The sequence below is a fragment of the Cavia porcellus genome, unplaced genomic scaffold (genome assembly GCF_034190915.1).
Source record: "Cavia porcellus strain 051 isolate PalLab524CR breed Dunkin Hartley unplaced genomic scaffold, mCavPor4.1 scaffold_13, whole genome shotgun sequence".
In the NCBI taxonomy this organism is placed as follows: Eukaryota; Metazoa; Chordata; class Mammalia; order Rodentia; family Caviidae; genus Cavia; species Cavia porcellus.
The window spans coordinates 65431682-65457009 of NW_026947496.1; the positions used below are offsets into that span (position 1 = coordinate 65431682).

General features: G+C 34.0%; 1 protein-coding gene and 1 long non-coding RNA gene across 11 annotated transcripts in view; one reads left to right on the forward strand and one right to left on the reverse strand.

Annotated features, from left to right (window-relative positions):
• Positions 1-25328, forward strand: part of Grm7 (glutamate metabotropic receptor 7) — an 808103-nt gene that overhangs the window by 67373 nt on the left and 715402 nt on the right. The window lies entirely within an intron of this gene.
• Positions 1-25328, reverse strand: part of LOC111757882 (uncharacterized) — a 149934-nt gene that overhangs the window by 1675 nt on the left and 122931 nt on the right. The window lies entirely within an intron of this gene.

Consider the following 25328-nt stretch of genomic DNA (forward strand, 5'->3'; position numbering starts at 1 on the left):
TGCATTTTTCTAGTTTTCTATTCACTTATTACTAGCCATTCCCATTTCATTTAATCTTCAAACATAATTGGTTTGTTAAGTTTTCTGATTAAAGTTGTGTTAATAACTGCTAACTAGAATAACTGATAAATCTTCTAACATTTAGGTGTTATTACTTCTTTAATCCTTAGAAAAAACATGATCTCCCTTTTCATGACATTCTATGAGTTCCTACATTAGTTATTTTAATTTCTACACAGGAGTTCATAGTTGTAGAAGTTCATCGTTTTTCTTCTAGTCGTTATTATTTCATTTTCATCATTAAACATATATACTGTCTTTAAATAAACAATATTCTGGTGAGCATTTTGAATATAAATCTTTGCTGATATCTGTACTGATTTCTGTATTGATAATTCTTAGACACAGACATTTTAGTCAGGGGCAACGATGAACATACCATGCATACTGCTTCATATAATACTAGAGAAATTTCAAATATTATTAAGTGGCATAATGAAATGTCAGAAAAATGCATAATGATAAAGGAAACCATGGTGCCTATTGTCTCTAGCAAGAATTTTAAGAGTCAAGAAGCACAAAAACTGGAACAAGGTTTGAGATTGAGAAGTTAAAGAGATGAAGGGTTGGGGTGGTAGGCCAAGGAAAAGGGGATGAGAAAAGAAGATGTGTTGTACACATGTACCAACTTCCCATGAGGAATGTGATCACTATGTATTACAAGCATGTAGTAATAAAAAATAAACACTGAAAAAATTGATTATAAACGACTTCTAGTTGCCTCTGTGATCAAATGCTTTCTATGCTTTAAAGCTAGGAAGCTTACCACCTCAAAAGAGTGGTAAAAAAGAATAATAGCTTGGTAGTTCTTACAAGAGAGCACTGGAGAAAGCAAGTTGTTAACATAAATGTCTTGAAAAAACTGAGTTTGTTCCCTGCTCAGAGAAAAGTTCCCCTGCTCTTTCAGCTTGGAGTCCCAATCCTTTGACTTTTCCTTGTTGCTCTCTTGACTTGGTAATGATCTTTCCAATTAGTTTTAATAAGCAAAGGAATAAACCTGAATTGCAGCCACTAAATTTTCCTTCACTTTACGTATAGGTCACTTCTAAGATTTAGTTATTATGAATTGTGCTGCTGAAAACCTGAGTATGCATGTATCACTGTAATAAGATGTCTTTAAATCCTTCGGGACAATATATATGGCCAGGACAAATGGAATTTCTAGTGGTAGCATTTTGAGAAATATCCACAGTGATTTCCATGGTGGTTGTTATAGTTTACATTCCCTCAAACAATGTAGATATCCTCCCATACAGGCATTTGTTACACACATAATGGAGTATTACTTTGCTACAGAGATAAATCTAAGTCATTTAGAGAAAAATGGATGCATTTTTTAATGAATGCATTTTGAAACCAATATGGTAAATGAAAAAAATAAGTTAGATACACAAGCTTAAATAGTACACAGTCTCTTTTTATGAGAAAACCAAGTTATAAATAAAGTACAAAATAGAGGTAGATAATAGGAAGTAGGGATATAGAGATTTCTCACAGGGGAATGGGATCAAGAGATGGAGGGAGAATGAAGGGAGGAGAGGGAAAAGAGATCAAAGAAATAATCAAGATATGTTATGCACAAATGCTAACTTGCCTCAAGGACTGTGAATACTATGTATTGCGAACATATACTAATAAAATAATAAAACAATAAAATAAAATAATTGTCTCCTGCCAGGGTGGACATGGGCAACGCAGAAAAGATATTCTTCAGACACTACCTCTGCAGGTGATTTCCTCTAAACATTTATGTTTCCCATTTGCTCATAGCACTTTGCTCTAAAGGAATTTGTGGGAATAACATTATCTAGCAAGTCGTTTGAAGGTTTTCAAGAGGTGCTATCCTAACCTCAGAAAAGATGATACAACATATTTTATATATTATCACAATATAATCATAAAAATGGGCACACAGTCATTGTCACTGTGGTTATGATTGTTACCACTTTTACAACAAAATATCATCTCAATAAATACCTCCTGTGTAGATAACATTTATCTGAAGATTGTTTTAGTTATTCACCATTAATTTCTGCAAGTGATTTAGAGAAAAGTGAAAAATTAATGATAGAGAAAAATGGAAAACAATAAATTAACAATAGCCCAAGTTTGTAGGTAAAGACATTGATAAAAATCTCAAGACTATTATTTATATGTTCAGGTGACACAGAAAATTAAACTGCTTGACACTGAAGACAGTAGCGTAGGCACCATACTGATTCACACATATATTGGAGCTAAAAGAAAGCTAATAGTGGGTTTTAAGGGAATCATTCTCCATGCTCATTCAAAACCCTTCAGCTTTTATTTCAATGGAATCTGTAAAAAAAAAAAAAAAACAATATATCCAGATTAAGTGGTTCCTTCTTCCCCTTCATTAGCTATTTGAACTGAATTGCTTGTATTTATCAGATGTCTTTTTGTGCTGTGTTCTGATATGGTTATTATCAATCTCTTTCCTTCCATCACACACTTGACAAATAACACTCATTTATATGGTACTGCATCATGTGCTTACCTAGATATAACACACAAAGTAAAAATATTCAGTTTTTTTCCCCACAATTTCTTCCAGAGTAGCTGAATTCTACTTCTGTGCCCCTCATAGGTTTTCCAGTTTGTAGCTGAGACTCTTCTTTCTAGTAAAACTGAGGGAGATGTGCCAGCTTTACAAATATTTCTTGAGCACTGATAATGTGGAAAGGACTACACCTCTGTATTAGTCTTGTAGGGATATAAAAATAATAAAACCTCAGTGAGACAGATCATTGACAAAATCACTTTCATCATAAGTCAGGGAAGAAAGGTGGGGAGTAGGGAAAGTTGCATGTCACCAAGGACCTATTCATATATATTTTTAACTTTTATTTTTATTCGTACATTTTTACAGCACATAGTGGTTTCATTTTTTATGGGTAAATGATCAATGTACGTAACACATCTTTCACAAACCTTCTTCCCACTTTCTTTCTCCTCTCCATCACTTTGACCGTCTTCCCATTTGCAAAAGATCTACTTCCCAATTTCTGATTATAATTGGAATTCTGCTCTGCAAATATGAGTGACTTCTGAAAACTCTGGAATTCTGTAAAAAGTCTGACCAAAAAAGGAGAGAGCTAGGGTCATCTGAGGCAGAATAAGGCAGGCAGCACATCTCAAAGCTACATCTCACAGACAGGAAAATATTAATCCTACATTTTCCTTAGAAAACTTGAGGAATGTATTGGTATTTCATGTAACATAGATTCTCCCTTGTGGCATTTACTATTCTTCATTAGTAGGCCACAAGGCATACAAGCCAACATATAAACTCACCTTTAATATATAAATGTATATAGTTATATACGTGTACATTCATATACATATATACACACAAACCTATGTATATGTTCATAATAACTATTGCAGGTTTTTCTATATATTTTATTTTTCTCTGTGCAAGTAATGCAAGATTACAAAGCCACAAGAAGGTTAAGCAGGGGAGGGAGAAGCAATAAATATTTACTGAAAACTCTTTCCTGGAGATGAGGAAACTCCAGCTGAGGTAAGAGAAGTAACTAGATCCATATAAATCCCCCAAACAAAAGGCATTGTAGTAAGAATTACCCACGTGTAGTATTTCCAAATTTTGTGACTCATCCATCTTACCCCCAATCAATAAATCAGATTCTTCAAATACAGAATACTTTGAGTTGGCTTCATAGAATAACACCAGAGAGAGAGAGAGAGAGAGAAGGAGAGAGAGAGAGAGAACCAAATATTTTTTTTTAAATCTTAAGTGAATGTGGGATATTTTTGCCAGTTATTCACACTGTTATTTTGAGTTCAAAACAATAGATTGGTGCTACATTTAAATGGAAAGTGTAACTATCCCATATTTATAAAAGTGTACCTATCCATATTTAGATTCTATATGCCATGAAAAATGTAAGTTTTAGAAGTATAAGATATATGAAATTAGTTTCTACTGTGTGTCCAAAAGCTCTGCAGTAGGCAATTAAAGCACAAAACATTAGGGAATGATCCCTAGGGGATACATGGTCAGATGAAATTACAGAACTTATATCCAATCGTTACCCATTGCATATATAGCAGTTGTGAAGTCTAGAGAAGATATCTTAAATAGTTAACTCAGCAGCAGCAAGGGGTGTCTTTGTAGTCTGTCTTCACCTGAGTATCTAGTTGTGAATATTAATATGTTACTCATATACGAGGCTACAATTCCTTATTGTTTAATGGTGTATGTAGAAAGTGATATTATTTATTTACCATAATAGAGTAAGCTGAAGGATATTTAAATGGAGCATGGAGAAAACAGTTTTATACTTTTTTAAATTAGGTAACTGAAATAAATATAACATATAAGTCATTTGGAAAATATTGACTAACAATTTTTCACTGGATTTTATTTATTGAATGTTGGTTAGAATTGTTCCATTTATATTCATGAGAAACAGTGGTCCACAGTTTTTTTACTTTTTAATAAATATTCTCTTTTCCAGATTTTGTTATCAGGATAATGTTGGCATAAAACATGAAGTTTAAAAGTATTGTCTCCTTAGATCTTTGGACTTTGTGTAGCACTGGTGTTATTTCAGTCTTAAGCATTAGATAGAATCTACCATCAAAACTATTTGAGCTTGGATTTGTTATAAGATTTTCCATCATAAATTTGATACCTTTAATAGATGTAAATTTACTCTAATTTTTCATTTCAGTTTTGGTAACTTGCATTTCTCATCTAAGTTCTTAATTTATAGCATAAAATACCCATCATATTCCTTTATTATACTTCAAATATCTTTGCAATATGTAATTTTTATTTAAATTTATTTTATTGGTTCACTTTAGATATACATAATGATCATGTTCAGGACAGAGATTTGTATCTGTACATAAAATATCTCCTTCTTTATGCCTCAATCCCTTCAGGCCTTTTTCATATGCTTATTTACAAAAGCTTTGTTTCTAGTTTTTCTCTTCTTTTCCTTTCCTTCCTTTTTCTGTCCCCCTCCCATTGCCCCCTTTCACATTTGAATACTTTCTTCCTATTTCCCAATGTCAATTACATATTTTGTTCCTTATTTACCACTTCAGGTTCTCATACCAGAGAAACAATGAATTATTTAAACATAAGTATTCAATTTATTGCACTTGAGAGTTTGGTCTCAAGATGCATCAACTTACCTGGAAGTATCTCAAACATACCCCTGTTTATCGCTGCATATATCACTGTGGTTTGATGCTTTTAATTCTTTCAGGATGACACTTGTGATAGCTCAGACCCCGGAATAAAATCCAAGGAAGCAAGAAATTAAAATTTAGGGAGCAAAGGCTTTATTTTAGGCCAGGCCTGGTGACACAGCTTCTGGGAGCCGATATGCAAGACTTCACACCTTACAGCTAAAGGGTTGGGTTTTTAAAGCCAAAAAAACCACAGGAATGTGGCAAACTTTGACACAGTTTGATAGCATCTAGGCTTCTTGGTATCTCCTGTAACTTCCTTATAGTTAAAAGTTTCTTAAGGAACAGCACATTTTATTACAGATAGGCTGAAGGGAGTGGGGGGATTACAAGAAACTGAAACTTAAGGCTTTTACAGGAAATGGAGACTTAACCTAAAAAGAATGGGGAGGGGAGGGGGGATTTACAAGGAGCTGAAACATAAGTCTTTACTGGAAATGGAATTTTAATCTCTATTGAAGTGACGCATAGAGAACAGGAAGGAGGCTCATTGGTTAAAGCTGGGCTACAACACACTCAGAAGGGGAATAGCTGGGTCAAATAGAACCTCTAGTTTGACTTTGTTTGAGGAAGTTGTCACACTGATTTCCACAGTGCAATCTGCACTCTCACCAACAGTGAAGAAGGGTTTCGTCTTCCCTATAGCCTCAGCAGCATTTGTTATCTCTTGATTTCTTGATGACAGCCATTGTTCCAGGAATGAGATGGAATTTCAATGTCATTTTAATTTGCATCTCCTGAATGACCAGTGATGTTTAACTTTTTTAAAATTCTATCTATTATTAAGTTGCTTTTCTAATTAGTGATACTAGAATGTGTGTCTTGTCCCTGTTTTCAATTCAGTTTGATTTTTCATAGCATCAGCTCTTTGTTTTTTCTATATTTCTTTTACCTCTACCATGATGTTTTCAGACTGATTTTTGTTACTCTCTTTTGTACCTTATTCTATTTTCATTTAGTTTTTAGAGAGAAATCTACAGTCACTATATGAGATCCATCTGCTTTATTTTAAAATATAAGCATAGGGTGCTATAGAGTTCCCTTATGTACTGTTGTAGTAGCATCCCCTAAACACTAATATGTTATATTTTTATTCTTATTTGGCAAAACAGTTTAAATTTTCCTCAGACTTTCTTCTTTGTCTCATGAGTTATGTGGAAATGTATTACTTCTTGAACAGCTATTTGTATTTTTTCAAAGATTTTTCTGTTGATTTCTTTTTATTTTTATACTTGGAAATATTAAAATGAGAACTATTTTATACTTACAGTGTTTTTTTATTATACTGGTCCCTGTTTGCAGAACGTAATTTTTAGGGCCTCCGTGGGGAGTTGATTCACATACACAACACATTTTAATTATTTTTACATCCCATTTGCCCTCTACCTTGTTCTCTTCCTACACTCCCCATACCTTTTCCAATATATCCCTTGATATTCTTCCCATTTGCAAAAGATCTTCTTAAAAAATTTATGGGAGTTTATTTTGTGATTCAGAATATTGCCAGTTTTGGTAAATGTTTCAGATGCGCTTCTAAAGAAAAATGGATTTGCTTCATTATTGCTGGGTGGATGATTCTATAAAATTCTGTTGGGTTGTTAGTCAATAGGATTATAAAAGCCTACTGATTTTTCTATTTTCTTATTCTATCAGTTATACTTCACACAATTTGTAGCTCTGATATTTCTTACATAGACATTCAATACTATTGTATACCCTAAATAAATTGATATCTTCATCATTAAGAAATCATTTTCTTTATCCTTGATAGTATTCAGGGTTCTGGCATCCATTTTGATTGGTTTTATTATAAACATTCAGCTATCTTTTTCCAGTGATTCTTACTATTGTCACATTTATTATCTTGGTGTTTTCTGTTTGTTCCGCTTGTTTCATGTCTAAGATTTCAAATATTATTGAGTTTTGTCTGCAAATTCAGTGACATAACATGGAAACAGCTCCATTCTTTCTTATCTCACTTTTAAGAGCAGTAAGGAGGGACCCCTGCTATGTTTAATCTAAAATTAATGATCTTCCACTACCGAGACAAGACCCTCTTGAGTTCTCTCTCCAGTTTCACATCAACTATGAGATATTTTGGTCCAAATCATAGAAATCAGCATTGTCCCTGGACTTCTGTGCACATGGCTCTGTTACCTCTACATATTCATTAGTGCATTTTTTCTGCTTTCTGATAGTATTTTGCCATCCATTTTCCTCCTCACTGGGAATCAAACTCATGACCTCATGCTTGCCAATCTGGTGTTCTGCACTGAGCTGTATCCCTGGTCCCTTCTTGCAGTTCTTTGGTCTTTTTTTTTTTTTTTTTTTTTTTTAATTGGTACCAGGGATGGAACTCACGACTGCCTGCTTGCAAGGCAGGCGCTTATGCCTCTGAGTTAACTCCTCAGCCCCCTGTTCTTGCATCAGTCAGTACTTTGCTAACTTCATGAGGAGACTTCCTCGTAGGCCTCAAAAACTGTGTCTGTGTGCAGCTAGCTCTTTCCTTTCTGATGTTTTGTCCTGGAAACTCAGGTAGTCTTGATCTCATCTGGCTCTCAGCCATATGTGTTCAACGTATGTGTTCAACTCACAGAGTCTGCTGGGTTCTGTCTCCCTTTCTTTCCCTGCTTTTGGTTTGAAAACTGTTTTCCCAGTAAGCTGGGGCAAATATAGGACTCCCACCTTTGTCCAGCAATTCTCAAGGGAAATCTGACCTTTGTTACATGTTTTGAATTTCACTTAATATTTTGTTCCTACCTTCTCTCTTTCTCTTTCTCATTCCTTTCTTCCTTCTTGTCTTTCTTCCTTTCTCCCTCTCTCCCTTTTGCCTTCACCTCTTCTGTGCTTTTTTCTTTTATTCTTTTTCTTTCTTTCAGCAAATCTTGCCCTTATTATTATGCATCTTAGTGAGTATAGTGAGTGGGTGTGTATGCAGAATTGAATTAATGGCACTATATTACTTTCCTTCCCGTATTAGTTTGTTACCAATATCCTCATGGCTAAAATGAAGTTTAATGTTTCCCTGTGGATTTCCCTAATGTAGTCCTGATGCAAAATCCCAAAGAGAATGGAAAATTGACTGAACATTACAATATCTGTTCTTAATGAAATAAGGAAGATTCAGATTTCTACATTATGTTAGTGAGGGTAATATGAGCTGGTGTAACAATTCCCTATATTTTAGTGACAGCATGAAAAAGGATTCATTTCTTATTCAAATAATAATCAAATGTGGCAAAAAATGCAATTAGAATAACCAATAGTTTTTAGTGATTTACTGAAGGCTTTCTTCCCTGAAATGAATCAGAGACCCTCATGTCTTCCATTTTGTGGTACTGTCATTTCCTAGGGTTTCAAGATTTTGTGTTTTTGTTTGCTTGTCTTTTAAGTGTGCCTGGAAAACGCTGAAGAGAGATAGAATTCATACACCATTTTCAATCACCTCAGGTTGGAGGAGACATTCTTTACCTCAGCTCAAAGTCCATTGGCTGGATAGTCAGGGGTTCTGGGAAGTCAACATCTAGCAACAGTTTTAAACAAAAGATGAGCAGGCACTTCTGAATTATTCACCATGTTTAAACAAGCATAAAGGACTTTTTGATCTTTTGTTCTTTTCTAAAGCATATGTGTCATATTTTCCATCCCTTCCACTCTGAGCAGGGACTGCAGCCTGAATGTTTCTTTAGTGTTTAAACGGCTCCTGCTGTTCAGGGATCCTTTCTCCTTTGAACAACAAGCAGAGCATAGAGACTTTCTTGTTATCACATGTTTCCCACATTTGGATCAAAATCATGCATAACATCTCACCAGGTGATTGCTAAACAATTTTAAACTGTGGCATCCTTTAAAAGCAAGAGATCATTATCTCCCAAGGCTCTTGTGGAGCAGAACTGCTCAGCTCCCTTTTAACCAGGTCGGATAGTACCTGTTGGAATACTTTGACATTTGTAGACTACCTCTATGATTGACGTGAAGAAATCATTAACCAAACAGGGAAACTGTGAAGTTAGAATGAGATAGCTTATCCAAGGTGCTGAGCATCCTTAAGGTACATACAGAAATATAATCAGTAATTCAAACCCTTGTAATTATTAATTAAGAGGAGGCTATTAAGCTGAAATTGAGTGCGTTTCTTGTGAAAGATGATAATACACTGAAAATGTAAAATTGAATTTCTTCCTGGAATTTTTAATAAACTTTCACTCTGATTTCTCGAAGAAATTGGTTTGCATCTCACCTTATCCCACTCATGTTACCTGAATAAAGTCCAACACTTGTAACTTAATGTGCTTTGAAGACTTCACATCTCTGTAAGTGGAGGAAAATCAGACTCATAGAGCGGTTTTATACTTAGAGTTCAAATCCTAGCTTCATTACCCGGTAATTGTGTAAGTCTAAGCAATCTATGTTTCCAGTCTGTGAAATTCAGTAATGTCCCTTTCTTCATAAATAAGGATATTATAATGAGAATGCAATGTACAGCATTTAGCAGAAAAGAAAGCAGATCCTAAAGTTTATAATTAATAATACGATTATAAAGAAGAGGCAGTATAATGTAGTAAACAAAATACCAGAGTTGTGACAGATAACTTGAATTTGTATCCGTTTTTGCCACTTTTCTCTTGGTTGATCTTTAATATCCTCATTAACATAAAGGGACTATTGATGTCCTGATTCTACTATAACGTATGTGAGAGTGTTGAAGGGACACTGCATAGAGCTTATAAAATGCTAAAGTCATGCTAAAATGATTTCTGAGTAAATATCAATGCTTTTACATAGTTCTAGCATTTTCTGCGTTCTTCATTAATTGGCTATATAGATTTATGATTTTCATTTTTGGCAGATTGGTATATGCACACAACACCCTTTGATGAATTTCAGCTCCTCATCGCCTCCTTTCTGCTTCTCCTCCTCACATTTTTGGGAGAGTTTCAGGGTGTATATCTCTATCATCCCAACTGCCTACCTTTACACCCCTCGTATTCCCTGCCTTTTATCCAGTAATATTTCCCTTCTACTTTTTTGGCATCATTTTCAATTTCACATATTAGAAAGAACATGTAAAATTCATTGTGTACATGTAAATCAAGGCAAACTTATCATTTCAAGTAAATTATGTCTTCCTTGCCTGCTATGGTTAATATTAAAACAAAATAAAATAAAATTTTAAGTTCTAAGAAGCAGTACTTTATCTCATATCACTATGTAAAAATAAAATTATATGCTTTCCCTAAAGGATTTGGTGCTTGAAATTATGGAAGAAAACCATTGCTGGGTTTGTCTGGTGATACTTTGAAAAATTTAGTAGGAGATGGACATTTGTAGTTGCAAAAAAGAAAAATAGCAGTGTCTGTGAAGATACAAGCCCTAACGTGGATAAACTGTAAAATCACTATTAGAGATAAATTCCACTTGAAAATTCAGTACATTATAACAAGATTGCTCAGTGGTACAGCATCTACTTGGCAAGCATGCAACTGTGAGTACCATCACTAGTACAAAACACAACACAACAAAACAAAACAAAACAAAACAAACAAACAAAAAAAAAACACCCCTCACTCTACAAATGTTTGACAACACATAAAAAATGAACTCAGAAATAAATTAAAAACTAGTCTATGTATGCCATTGAATATCATGTTTCATGGCAATTGAAAAAGAAATATTACCCTTTAATGAAGGGATGGAAAATAAGTTTTACCTTATGCGCCAACTCTTATGTATTAGAGTATGTTAGGAATGATTCTGAGCTCAATTTTAGATTGACATAAAAAAGGATTTTAGTCTGTCTATAATTACTGTTAATGAGAAAGGACAGGATGCTGCTTGCTTACACTCTACTGCTCTGAAATGGTTTTTCATTAAGTTTGGAGCATTGTATCCTTAAAGAGAAACCCTGCTACTCTCAAATATCTCCCTGTAAGACTTTAGATAAACTCAGGTATCATAAAATTTTTTAGAAATATTTTTGTTATTTGTTCAAGGTAGAAACTTAAGAGCTTTTTGGCATCTTATACTCTTTCTACTACATCTTACATGGATGCTTTCCCTCTCTTTACTCTCATTTCCCCAGAGTTATCTCACAACGAATCCCTTTCTGTAAATATTTACCCACTCAGTCCTGCTCTCAGGAATCCCCTTCCTCTCTGAATGTTTGTAAAATCTTCTGTCTCAGGTAAGTGTTTGCTGCAGAATATTTTCCATAGGATTTGATTCTGTTACTAAACCTTATTTAAGTAGCATGGAGATGACAATGAGATTTGAAGGGAGGGGCTAATCCTTTAAGACAACTACAGTTCATCTCAGATTTCAATATGGATTCCCATGGTAAAGACACACAGTGTAAATAAATGTAAATTCAATTAAAATTGGAATATGTGGTGATATTTTAGAGCACTTCTATGAAGAATAACATCAAACTGAATGCCTAAAAATAGGTAAATAACTATAATCTCCAAGATAGGTTGATGATAGATAGATACATAGATTAAAGACTTGCCTATTGCAATTTTATTTTTCATAGTAGATTCTCTCAGTTCCATAAGGGACACTATAAACACATGTTTAAGACTACCTTTGACCCCCAGTGTTACATTTTGGTCTGGAAACTATGCACAATACTAATATTTTTCATAAAGATACACTTGCTTTTATTTCACTGAGCTATGTCCATTTAGTTAAAGTAATTTTTATGCTGAAGCAATTTTTCTCAGGACTCAAAACTTTCCATTATCAATTAAGCTTTCTAATCTGCCAGTTTGCCAATGGCTGTGAGCTCAAAGTGTAGCTCAGAGGTAGTAGAAACTCAGTATGATGCCTGACATGACTTCACTCTAGGAAGGGTGCTCCCTAAGGGCAACATCTAACACATGCACAAAAGCCTTTTGTCTGCATTTGCATTTCCAGGGCTGATACTGAAATGTAAGTCTCGTTCTTTGGTGTTAAATGGGCACTACATCTGTCATGGTATTTTTTATTTGTAGTGTGTCTTCACATAGAGTACTTTTTCAAATCACTTTGTACTGATGATAGAACCCAAGACCTCATACAGGCTAGGCAAATACTTCACCATTCGGTTGTATCCTCCACCATTACCATATAAGTTTTTTACTGATGGTTTTGAAAATTTCTCAAAGTTGAAGCATTTTGCAGACTATATCATGCCTATTCCTGTTCCTTCATCTCTCTCATTTGTTTACTCTTTCACAGTGAGCACACAGCTTTCCTAACCTCATTCTTTGATCCACCTTGCTGCCTACTCTTAAAGGACCTGACTTCCTAAGAAAGGTTATTGATTCCCAGATATTTACTAATGCAAGTGAGACCTTCAAAACTCTTTTCATTTATTTAATATACTAAGTGTATAAAAAAAAAAGGAAAAGGAAGAACATGCTCAGAGGTCCACTCAGAGCTGACTGTCCAGAGAAGAAGCACATTAAGCAAATGGGTTCGTTACTATATTACAAAACACAGTTGATACATTTTATGGAGACAAAACCTAGGTATTATGATGTGTCATAGAATAAAGGAGAGGAGTTTATCTGAATGGGAAGTAGGTGCTATGTTTTGTGTTTGGATGTCCTCTCAAAGCCTCATGTGGTCATGTGGACAGGCTTTTTGGAGGTGGCTGAATCTAGAGTCTGATTTATGATCTAATGCTGGGATTAGAGGGTGAGTGCTACATTGGCCATAGGATGGGTAGCCTACACATAATATAAGGGACAGAAGGAGGCTTGGTCTCCCCTTCTTGCTTGTGGATTTTGGTATCCTACACTGTCATGAAAGGTTCTGCCAACCACTCTGCTTGAGAGCCAGATTATTAGGACTGAAATCTCTATAAACTATGAACTAAATAAATCTTTTCACCTTTAATCTTGAATGTCAGGTATTTTGTCTCAGCAAAGAGAAAAATAATGGAGACATTAGGTGACCCAGGAATAACAAAAGTACTCTTTGTATAACTCTATTGAACTGAAATTCTCATATGACACATTGCACATATTTAAGGTGAATTGTTTGATCATATGTACACATAAAAAACCATGTCATGATCCAAACATCAAGTATGTTGTCACTTCATGGAGGCTTTTTTTGTTTTGTTTTGTTTTTTGGTACCTGGGATTGAACTCATGACTTTGTGTTTACCAAGCAGGCACTTACACTGCTGAGGTAAACACCAGGCCATGGAGACTTCTTGTGTTTCCATGTAATAACTGCTACTTTATACATATTAATTTATGTTTTCTGAAGTTTTATAAAAATAGCATCATGCTTTTATTTTGGAGAAGTCTGGCTTTTTTCATTCTGCATAAAGATTTTGAGATCTGTCCACATCACATATATTAATATACCTTATATCAATATTCATTTTTAATGATTATTTATTTCCAGATAGTTTTCCACCGTAAAGTATTTTCACCTTTTATTTGTACACTCCCCTGTTGATGGCTTTGCTAATTTATCAATAGCAAACAAAGCCTCCCCACAAATCTCTGTGTGGCCAGGAAACATTCTTTTCCTGTGGGTAAATACCTAGGAGTGTAATTGTGGGACCATAATATTACTTAAGACCTTTTGGTTATTGAATGAGTGTCAGTGATAGTGACACTACCTTACATATCACATGTTTGGGAATTGAAATTGAATTAAACTAAATTTATTTATTTAAAAAAATTTTTTCAACTAAATTATAAAAATGTCCCCAAAAACCAATGTGAATGTCATCAATTTCATACTTAGAAACCCATGACTTTGCTCAGAAAAGACTCCCTCTGGCTCTTGTTCAAATTCTATTTTGCACTGTCTTTATACAGTTCTGGTAGGTCCGGATGCCAGGTTTTTTTTTCAGAGAACATGAGCAACGGTGAACCCAGCGGCTGAAGAGAACAAATGCATATCCTTGAAGGTCTATGCTGTGACAAAAATTAACAACATTGAAATGTACTAAACTATAAATCTCGATAGTTAAGGGCCACTGTATTTAGAGACATACGGGTCAAAGGCATTATTTAATTAAAGTCAAGAAAAAAATTGATAACATTAATTAAAGTGTTGCTCTGATGAGTGCACTGGTACTATCAATGATTTTATACAGTATGCCAGAATTGAAGGTTAAATTTCTCTATGCATTGTCTCATTTGCATATGACATGCCTGTGAAGTGGGTATTGATACATTTTACCAAAGAGGAAATAGAACCTTAGAGAAGTCATATATCTTGGTCATGATCCTATCCAGTCCCAGTCTATGTAATCAAGAAAAGTTTAAATTATATTATTTTCAACTTGTGTAAGGAAAGAATACATTTTTAAAGAAGTCTGTTAAAATCATATTATTTCTTCAAATATTTGATTGGGGAAATGGTTCAAATGGAATTTAAAGTAGAATAATTTGAATGTGGAGGTTCATACATGTACTCACACTTAGGAGGCTGAGGCAGGAAGATCACTGTGAATTTGAGGCCAGTCTCAGCTATACAGTAAGCTCAAAATCAGCCTTAACTGCATAGTGAGCCCCAGACTCAAAATAACAAAACAAATAAATGAAGTTATTCCTCTTATCGTGAATATATAAATGAAATTGCCTCTAACTGCTTTCTAATGATCACATAACCTTTATGATTATCCAAGACTATGACAAGATTACCATAAGTTATACTTTCTGGAAAGTACCAAAAGTATAATGTTTTTACTAGATAATGTACTGCCCCATCTGGGATAATTATTGTATTTAATTGCAAAGACTATATATCCATCATGTGAGTCTGTAGTCTTTTTAAAGGTGAATTTCAAGAAGTGAAATCAAATATATCATCAGTTCCATTTAAAACCAACCAATGTATGATTATTCATTCTATAGATAGATCATCAGCACATGATCACAAAGACCCAGCATCACTCATAATCCTTACATTGTTTTTAAAATGTTGTGTCACTACTGGGAGACTTTTATTTTATACTTGTGAGTAATGGACTACTGAAATTATAAATATTCTTTGCTTAAAATGATTCCAGTATTATGCTGGGCAGAAATTTTCTCCCCAAACTCATTTTAGAAATTCTTCCAATTCCAAGGTATACTCCAAGGCAGTGAGCGACTCAGGTGAGGGCCCCTAATTCCTTCCTCTGATATTCCCAAAGTCATCACCACTGGTTCCTGACTCCTTTCTTTTTGATATCTTTTATTGTCTTGTATTTGAGAAAGTTCCAAATAATTCTCTGTGGCCCTGATGGCCCCATGGTCCTTTGAAAACCTATAAGCCTTGTGTATAACAACTCTCCCTGCTAATCCAAATCAGCATCTATTAACGCCTCTGTACTTTTATTAATAATTCTTTTCCACCAAAACATGAATACAATTAATTCCATCATGGATTAATTCTCTCTTGGGGTGTAACCACCAGAAGTCCAAGCACCTGAGGCTCTTTAAATACTTGGAATGTATCATCATAACCCTTTGCACTGGTTAACCTGACATACTCTGTCAACCTTTTTCAATTCTTCATTCTTCAAAAAAATCTTTCAATGTATCTTTTGGAATATGCAGCCTGTTATTGGCAAAATTCCTAATCTTCAGTATTTTCTTTTACTATTTACTTCAATTTTAATTTATGAATTAAAAAAAATGACTTTCCTGGTGACATAGCTTCTTGTACTGTCCTTTGAAAAGAAGGAACTCTGTATTACCTATGAAGGGACCTATAGGATAGATTGTCATTGCCTATTCCCTCATTGTTATTTGTAAGGCATTCCTGGTTCAACAAAATTCAGCATGCCTTAAATACATCCAAGCAAAGTATCTTATCTTGGACGCCATAGTTGTCTGCTCAATTTCAATCATTTCTCCTCTTTTCTTGAATATTTCCCTTGAAGCCTTTGTCTTTTTCTTTAACTTTTGTCATGTTATATGAGTTTAAAATTCTATCTGGTTATGTTGGCACACACCTATAATTTCAGCACTTGGGAGACTGAGGCAGGAGAATTCCCATGAGTTAAAGGCCAGTTAGGTACACAGTCCAGGCCAGCCTGAACTACATAGCGAGACCCTGTACCCAAAAATAAATTTAAAAAGTTATATGGCGCATTTGCATCAAGTTTCGCTCTCTCACTTTCTCAAACTATACAGGTGATGATCTTGTCTTCCATCTGGCTCCTGCCAATCTTTCCTTCAAACTCATCCTAGAACGTGTCCTCTTAATGAGAAGTACATATTCCCAAATCTCAGATGATAGCGTCTCATGGTCTTCTAGCTACCTCTTGTCTTTCTATCTCATGCCACTCATTTGACTCTTACGTCTTCCCCACCCACTCCTCCTTAGGCAGGATAATTGCTACTGCTGTGTCTTCATCATCCTTACATTCTTGTTCATATCTTCAATTTCTTTCCTCGTTTTTTTCCTCCTTCACTTTCTTGGCAGACCCTATCCTAACACTCTACCTATTCAGCTATGGAACTTAAGCAAAAGAATATATGTTGAGAAAAACACATGAGTGTGCTACATCGTATCACACTAGAGTCTCCACACACCAAAAATTCTTCCCCATATCCCGTTAATTGACCTTCTTCTTGCTACTGAACCATCCAGTGTATCCATCCCCTTTTTATCCCAACTGATTCTACTATTTTCACTGAAAACTAGCATTGACAGAGGAAAACTGTCTTATCTTCCAACGGCCACATCTACTTACCCAGCAACGGCCCATCTACTTACCCATCCATCTACTTTTCCCATGGAGCATATCTCCTTGACCAAAGGAGACCAAAGGATGTCTTCTTAACCAAAGGCTAGGCCTTCGACTCTATCCTCTTTGCTTTTACCACTGCTAGTACATGTTTTGTCTCTTCTCTTTTATAATGCTCAATTTAGGTCTTTGTGGATTATCTCCACTAACATGTAATCTTGATGTGTTTTATCATCACACCTAATAAACTAAATAAAACTTGCCATAGCTTTGGTTTCCTTTTATCTTTCCCCCTTTTTAGTAAAGCTCTTAAAAATGCCTACATTAGCATAAACTCCAATGTTTCCTTAATCTACCTCATTTCTAATCTACTTTCATTTCTACATCTTCTATCTTGATTATTATTATTAAATTTGATTATTATTTCTCCTTCATCACTTTACACATAGTTTTGACATCACATTAAATCTGTCTTTGTGTATATTTTCCTATATCCTAATTATTTGTCTACAATCAATTGAACTTCTGGAATTGAACTTTGAACATAATTTTCTTTGCATTTACACAGCTTGCCTAATATTTGGTACATAGTAAAAACTGAATTCATTTATTTTGTTAAATAGATGCATGATAAAATGAGTTGTTCCATTGGCTAAGCATATCTATAAACATATATATATATATATATATATATATATATATATGTAAACACTTGATCTAAAATCAAGGAAAAGAGGCTGGGGATTTAGCTCAGCAGCATAAGCGCCTGCCTTGCAAGCAGACAGTCATGAGTTCGATCCCCGGTACTGATAAAAAGGAAAAAAGACAAATAAATAAATAAATAAATAAAATCAAGGAAAGGTGAAGAAAAATTTGTGGGAAGCAGTTTAAAGTTAAAAATGGTCAAAAGAGTAATAAAAAAAGTGATCCAAATTGTAAAAGTAGAAATAACCCTATAAATGGAGGAACATGAAGTGATATATTCCAACAGTAGTCAGTAAGGGCAAAAACAATATACAAAATACCTAGTAAGAAGATATTTCTTTTTTCTAGTGATGCAAATAATAATGGCGATAAAGGTTAAATATGCGATGGTTCAGCTAGTGCAAGTAATTCATGGGATCGCAAAGCTAAAGTGATTCAAAACCTGAACCGACTGGAAGTCTTGCTAGTCACCACTGTGCCCTGCAGGAATAGCATTGCCAAAGTAGCCAAAGAGGGGATATTCCAGGATCCATTAAGAAGTGTAGTGAATCATTAGAAAAAAAAGAAAAAAATGAAAAGAATGTTTCCCTTCAGAAAAAAGAAAAGAAAAAAATGTAAGGAATGCTGTAATCATCTACTTTTCAAGTTTAAACTGCTTACTGGTCTCCAGCTATTATCAATCACCAAATGATGTTAAGGAAGTAAACCTCAAGGTTAAATAGAAGGGGTAACCACCTTTGTCTCTGGAAAACTGCCCGAAAAGCCCACATGTAGTTCATTCCTCTGCAGTGCATAATCGCAGCTTTTATAAATAAGATTAAAAAGAGCCATGAATGTGTACGGGGCTCTTATTCTATTTAGGGCTTTTTTTCAGGTGGCTGATATTCTGCAAAGTGGGTATAACTGCTGTTTCAGCATAAACATGAAGCTTGCAATTTTCCCAGGAAAGAAGTAAATTGTTTGCCAACATATGAATGTGTAAAAAAACTCAGAAGTCAAGGTTCATAACAACTTTTATTGGCTGATATTTCTGTTTGCTGGAGCTCAGCAACTCCCTGTACCTACTGTGTAATTATAAACAATATCATATCATAGTATTGCCAGAATCCAGATGTTTCTGAAATGTCAAATCATGTACAATAATGTACAATAACATAAAAAGTATGTCCTTGTGAATAATTTAAGCCAACATAAACAGATGAAGAAATCCTGTTATTTCAATACTAAATTTTGTCCATTTCAAAAGCATGCATCCACACTTAAACTCTCTGGAACTTACTAGGGTACTTCCAGAAATGCACAGTTCTTTGAGAAGTCTCTATGTAAGTAGTGTTTTTTTTTTGTTGTTGTTTGTTTGTTTTGTTTTGTTTTTTTTATCACCTCTTTCTGCTGAACATCGCTGTCTCTTTCCTGACCATTTTTACATATTTGTTACGTAGTTCGTTAGCTGGGTGGGTGAACAATGTTTAGGTGGAAATGGAACTGTTTCTTAGGTGCCTGCTGGTCCTGCAGCCTTCCTGGTGTATGATAGCAGTGGTATTTCCATTCTCATCTCTTCTGATCAGATTCTCTGTCACTATCAATGGTCTCTTTTTTGTGTCCCTTAAATTTACCTCTATTTGTTAGATACTCTGTATACTTTCTTCCACATCTATAGTTTTTTCTGTCTTTGTTTTTCTACTTCTCCTGCCATCAGTGTGTCCCAGACCTGTGTTTCTGACCTGTTAACCATTGTTGGAGTTTTGAGTACCAGAGTGGTATCATTCTGCCCACCAGCTCTTGACTTTCCTGGGAAGCCTGCTTACTACTGGAGGACAGAGCCACAGCTCTGCTTGGCTTACAGAAGTTGCACAATAGCCATTATTTGTCTGTTAGAACTGAATTGTGCCATAAGCTGTAAAGACTAAGGATATTTGAGAAATAAATTTTGGGAGGGTGGTGTTGTTACAAAGTCTAGGGTGAGAAGAAACAGAATTAAGTTTGGTTTTAAGTGTAGACAAAAGGAGGAAAAGCATGTACAAATGATCATCAGATGTCAGTCATGAGCAAAAAAAGGACCAGAATTGAAACTATGAAAGAATTTTAATCCCTTCTGTCTTCTCACTGATAAACCACTTTATTTTTAATTTTTGTGATGCTAAATATGATTGCTTAAAATATCAATATCTTTTTTTGTGTTAAGCCCTCTTATGTTGTACTTTATGGAAATTTTGAGGCACAATTTTTAAGAAGACTTTATATTTGGAGTCACAGATCAGAAAGTTTATTCCCATTTGCTAGCCACAGGTTTTTTTTGTTTTGTTTTGTTTTGTTTTGTTTTGTTTTGTTTTGTTTTGTTTTTTAATTTTATTTAAGGAGAAAAAGAAAAAAAACAGAAAAAGTGTACAGGTAATACAGAATTTCAAAAAAAATAAACAGCAGAAAATCACTAGTTAATAGATTGTCATCTTAGAAATAGTTGTTCAAGTCACAAAATCAAAGCACATAAAGTGGACATTCGAACAGTAAGACTGCAAACAGTTCTGTTCAATGATCCAACAAAAACTCAGTAATATGGTTATCTAAGTTATATGCTTAAATATACATGCAGTTATATCATTTAGAGCACTTTTTTTTCCTCTGTTTTACAATAATTAACATTTTTTGTTTTATTACTCCTACAGCTCTTATTACTTTTTTTGAAGAGAATAAAACCAAATGTGACATAACAAAACAGAGTCAGTCATATCAAAAGAATGGACATAGTACATAATGTAAAAACAGAATACAGGGTGATCAACAATGGTTAACATAATGCCTCTTGCTGTCTTAAAAAGAACTGCCTGTATCATCAGTTATAATAAAATTGAACGTAACAGTAAAGAACAAAACCAATAAAACTAAAACACTGGAGACATTACAGGACTTCAAAAGAAGATAATAGTCAAATGAGAATGAGCATCATAGTGAATCTTATTGTCTTCAAAGTTGTTGCCCATACTCTCAAACTTGGTACTACCAAGCAAAACAGAATAGAGTAAAATCAGTCAAAACAAGATGGTGAGAGCAATACAGGGTTTCAAATCAAGTTAAATAGGAAGTCAAACTGGGTTACTATAATATATCCTCCTATTTTTAATTTATGTTTCCCTTAAAAGGATAAAAATTTAAAAATCAATAATAAAAAAAGAGATTGAGATAAAAGAGGAAATAACAACAGAACAGCACAGGTCAGAATATAACAATTTAAGCAACATAGTGTTTCATCAAAATATACCCTGACATAAAAGTAGTTATCATAGTGTTTCTTTCCTTGAAATATTTGAGTATAACTTGATATACTGTAGCATCAAACATATCAAGACATTGTAAAACCATTCAAGAGAATGACAGTATTACAGGGTGTTTAGAACCAACTAACAGAAAATGAACAATGGTTTCTGTATTATCTCCTTGTCTATAAAAGTTTTTGTTTATATTATCACATATAATAAAATCCAATAAGATACAACATGTGATCGATGGAGACAGAAGAACAAAAGCTTGATGGGACTTTGAAACAAGATGATATTAAATCAGCACTAGCTATTATGAGGTCTTGTTTTCTCCAAGCTACCCATAGTTTTTAATATGTTACCACCTGAGCCTCACTTAATTCATATTTATAATGGGAATAATAAAGCCTGCTATACCTAAATAACTTTTGTCACTCTAAATACCTTCTTAGTAAATATTGTGAAAATGTTTAATTTCTAAATTAAGATTTCCCCATCCCCCAATTCAGAGCCCTAATCCTTTGAAAACTGTGAGCCTGGAAAGTCTATTGTTCCATTATGGCACACGTCCCACAACATACATGAAAACACACAATGTGCATCTCTTTTTTAAATTTAATATTCTTTCAAATGATTGTAAATTCCTACTCTCCAAGAAAACTTCCAAACTCTCTTTACCCCTAACTTAATAAACATCTCAAATCAATTGTGAGCTTTCTGTCTTGTAAGTGGCCCTTAAAGAAGTGAACTTATAAGTTAATTCACATTAAATATCAGTGGGTAATTGCCAACATGAGTCACAAGAAATATGTGCTAATACATATTTTATTTAAATTTAGCATACTAAGTAATGTAACTGACAAATTAAAAATAATCTAAATACAAAATTATAACTTTTCTTTCGGGGGAAGCATTGTATTCAACACAGTTAATCCTGTTTCTAAAACCTTAATAAAAGACATGAGAACATTTTAATTCTTGTACAACATTCCATCATATGAATTTAATTCTATTTTGTAAAACTCACGGCCTTTAAAAAAAGAGATCAGGTAAATTAATTCCTACTCAGTCACTGTAGTGATAATATAACTTGGAAAGCTACCTGTATTATTAATTCATACAGTATTACACAGTTATGTGGAAATACATAATTAGACCCTGAGGTATGTGTTTATTCAGAAAGATATGCAAAAGCATATTAATAGATGATGACCTGATTTCTAATTATTATTTTTCTTTCTGAATTTTCAGATTTTCATATGTTAGTCTTTTCATAGGGTGTGCTTTTATTTTACTTATATTGATATGTGAAATTAGACATAGATATGAGGTACAGTGTGAAAATTTGAAACTGATGAATAATAATCAAATCAAGGTAATTAGCGTTTACATCTCCTTAAGCATTTGTCATTTCTTTGGTTTGTGATGTTTAAACTGCCCTCACTTAGTTCATCATAAAATTTATAATAATCATGAACTGTGGTCCCCTGTTGTGTCACAGAGCACTATACATTGTTCCTTCTATCTAACCATATTCTGGTACCTGCTGTCTAACTTTTCTCTTTTTTTTCTCCCTATTAGCTTCCTAATTTCTACAATCTACTCAATTAGAGTCATAACAGTTAATTTAAGTAAGCTAGGCATGCTTCTCTGAGGGGGAGGATTTTTTGAAAGTATTCATAGTGAGAGACTTTACCAATTTTACTGTGTCCCAATCATTGATGGCGTTTATTCAGGTGATGTTTTTCAGTGTGTGCTGTGGTTGGCCCTGTGTTAGCAATGGGTGGGAAATGATGGGTAAACAGACCCTATTTCTCTCTTGTAAAATCCGGTGTTTGGAGGGAAGCTGTGTGCACCCTTCTGTTTCTGTGCTTCTTAGTGTTGCTGCTGTCAAAGATGCACTCTGAATTCACTCCAGTCCTGAATTTTGTGTCATTAATGTGAATTCATTCTGAGTCCACTAATACTAGCTAGAGTGAAGACTTTTTTGGTTGTGCTGTAGAATTTATGCATGTCAATGGCATCAATTTAATCTCCTTCTCTATCAGACCATGTAATTAGAGTAGGCAAGAGGTAAAAGATTTGTGACAATATAATCATCTTTCACAATGGGTTGTTCTCTTTTGCAGATCAAGTCAGAATAACCTTAAATATGAGGAGAAAGATATGAGGATATGCAGTTGAACCCGTAACATTGAAATTTTCTAAACTAGTGTTTTTCTGGGGGCTCCAGCTAATATAGTTAAGTGACTACATATTTGTTGCTTGTATTCCTCACAATAAATGTATCTTCTTCTTAGAGAGTAGAGACAAATTTTACAATTAGTGAACTTTCCAAAAATGATTTGTCACCTTGGATTCAGATATGAAATTTTATACCTCTTTCTTGTCTTTTGATATGCCTACTTTCTGAAGACACTTAAAAATTGAAGCTTCTGTCTAAATTCAATATTGTTGATAAATTTGTGCGTGTATTGAAAAGTTTTTAATTTTATTCATTCTTATCAGTGTGTGTTTTCACTACATGTTCACATTCCTTGGGGGGACTGGTGCATGTCTATAACCCATCTCAATTCCTTTTTTAATCCACTTTGGCTTCCTTTTCTCCCCATTCCCTCTGTCTCTTGATTTTCTTTTTATTTATAAAAGACATATCTCTATACATCCTATCATCTATCTTTTAGTTTGATCTTTTTTACAATGTGAGCTTCTCATATAAGAGGCACCAACCAGTATATAAGCTCACACGTCTGATTCATTTGACTTAATGTTATGTCCTCAGGGTGTATCCATTTTCCCTCAAATGACTTCAGGTTATCCTTCTTTATGGAAAGATAGTATTACATTGTGTAAAATTACTACATTTTTCTCTATTCACCTAGAGATGTATATATAATTTGCCTTTAAGTTTTAGTTAGATATTATGAATTGTGCTACTATAAACATGAGTGTGCAGGTATCATTGTAACACGATGCCTTTAACTCTTTCAGAAAATATCTGTGAGAGGAATAGCTAGTTCCAGTGCAATTCCTTGTTTCAGTTTTTATTTATTTATTTATTTACTTATTTATTTTTATTTTTAGAAATCAAAACAAAAAAGGATAGAAATGATACAGAATGTCAAACAATAGTAGAAAGTTAACACTAACAATATATTGCATTATTGTTATTTTAGAACTAGTTGTTCAGGTTACAAAAGGTAAACCAATGATCAAACAATCAAACAAAGTGCAAACTGCTCCTTTGGATGAACTAACAGAAATTAATAGTATGGCTCTCTAGTGTGTGTGTGTGTGTGTGTGTGTGTGTGTGTGTGTGTGTGTATCCTCTCTGTTCCCTCATAACATTGTTCTTTCTTTTGAGCACGTTCTTTCTCTTTCAAAAATCACATTTGTAAGTATTGAATTATCATTGTATTATCACTGTGTAAAAAACAAACCAACCTGAAAGAGTAGTTGGATCTTCTTTCAAGTTTTTGAGGAATTTGCAGCGATTGTACTGGTTGTGTTCCCACCAAAAATGTAAAAGTGTTCCTTTCATCCCTTGCCACCTTGACAGTATTTGGAATATGGTTTGAGGTGAAAGATGACTTAAAATCATATGTTTAAGGTCAGAATTTGAAACTGTGACAACGATCAGTAATTCAGGAGAGTTTCTGTTATTGTTAATAATTTAAATAGATACAGCATATAGCATTGACAAGAGCAAGAGTTTTGGACTAAATCTGTAGGAATATAAATTTTGGCTCTGTTTTTATTTTATATGACCACTATCCACAACGTTTATCCTTCCATCTTCAGGTATTTCATCCATAAGGAGAAATAATAACAATATCTTAAAGAATTATTTATGAAGTTCCAAGTTGATTAAATGACATCAGGTATATGACTATGTGATGGTCCAATGAGGCACTTTACCGACTTGTAGCCTATGTTACTAATCACTACAGGCATTGCTTTGAGTTGCTAAATAATAATAAAACGATAAGAATTCTTTGACCTTTCTCTAATGCATTGGTTCTGTTGTTTCATACAAATGTCTTTCTTTCATTCATAGAAATTGGAAGGATGTTACGTAATACACATTTAAATCTGTATTTCTTCCAGCATTTATGAGAGGAGAGGCAATGTTTGGGTATTTTACCTATGTAATCAAAGTAGAAAAAGTTGTATAGGTATATATTGATACAGAACAACTGTTACAGCACAACTCTAGATCACATTTAAAATGTGACATGGCACTATATTATTTCAGTGCAGGGTGTGGAGGCCAGACAGATACAGGTTGGAATTCCTGTTTAAGTGACTTCATACAGAGATACTCAAACATGATTGCACATCATAACCTTTGTGAGTTTCCAGTCTAGGCCAATTAA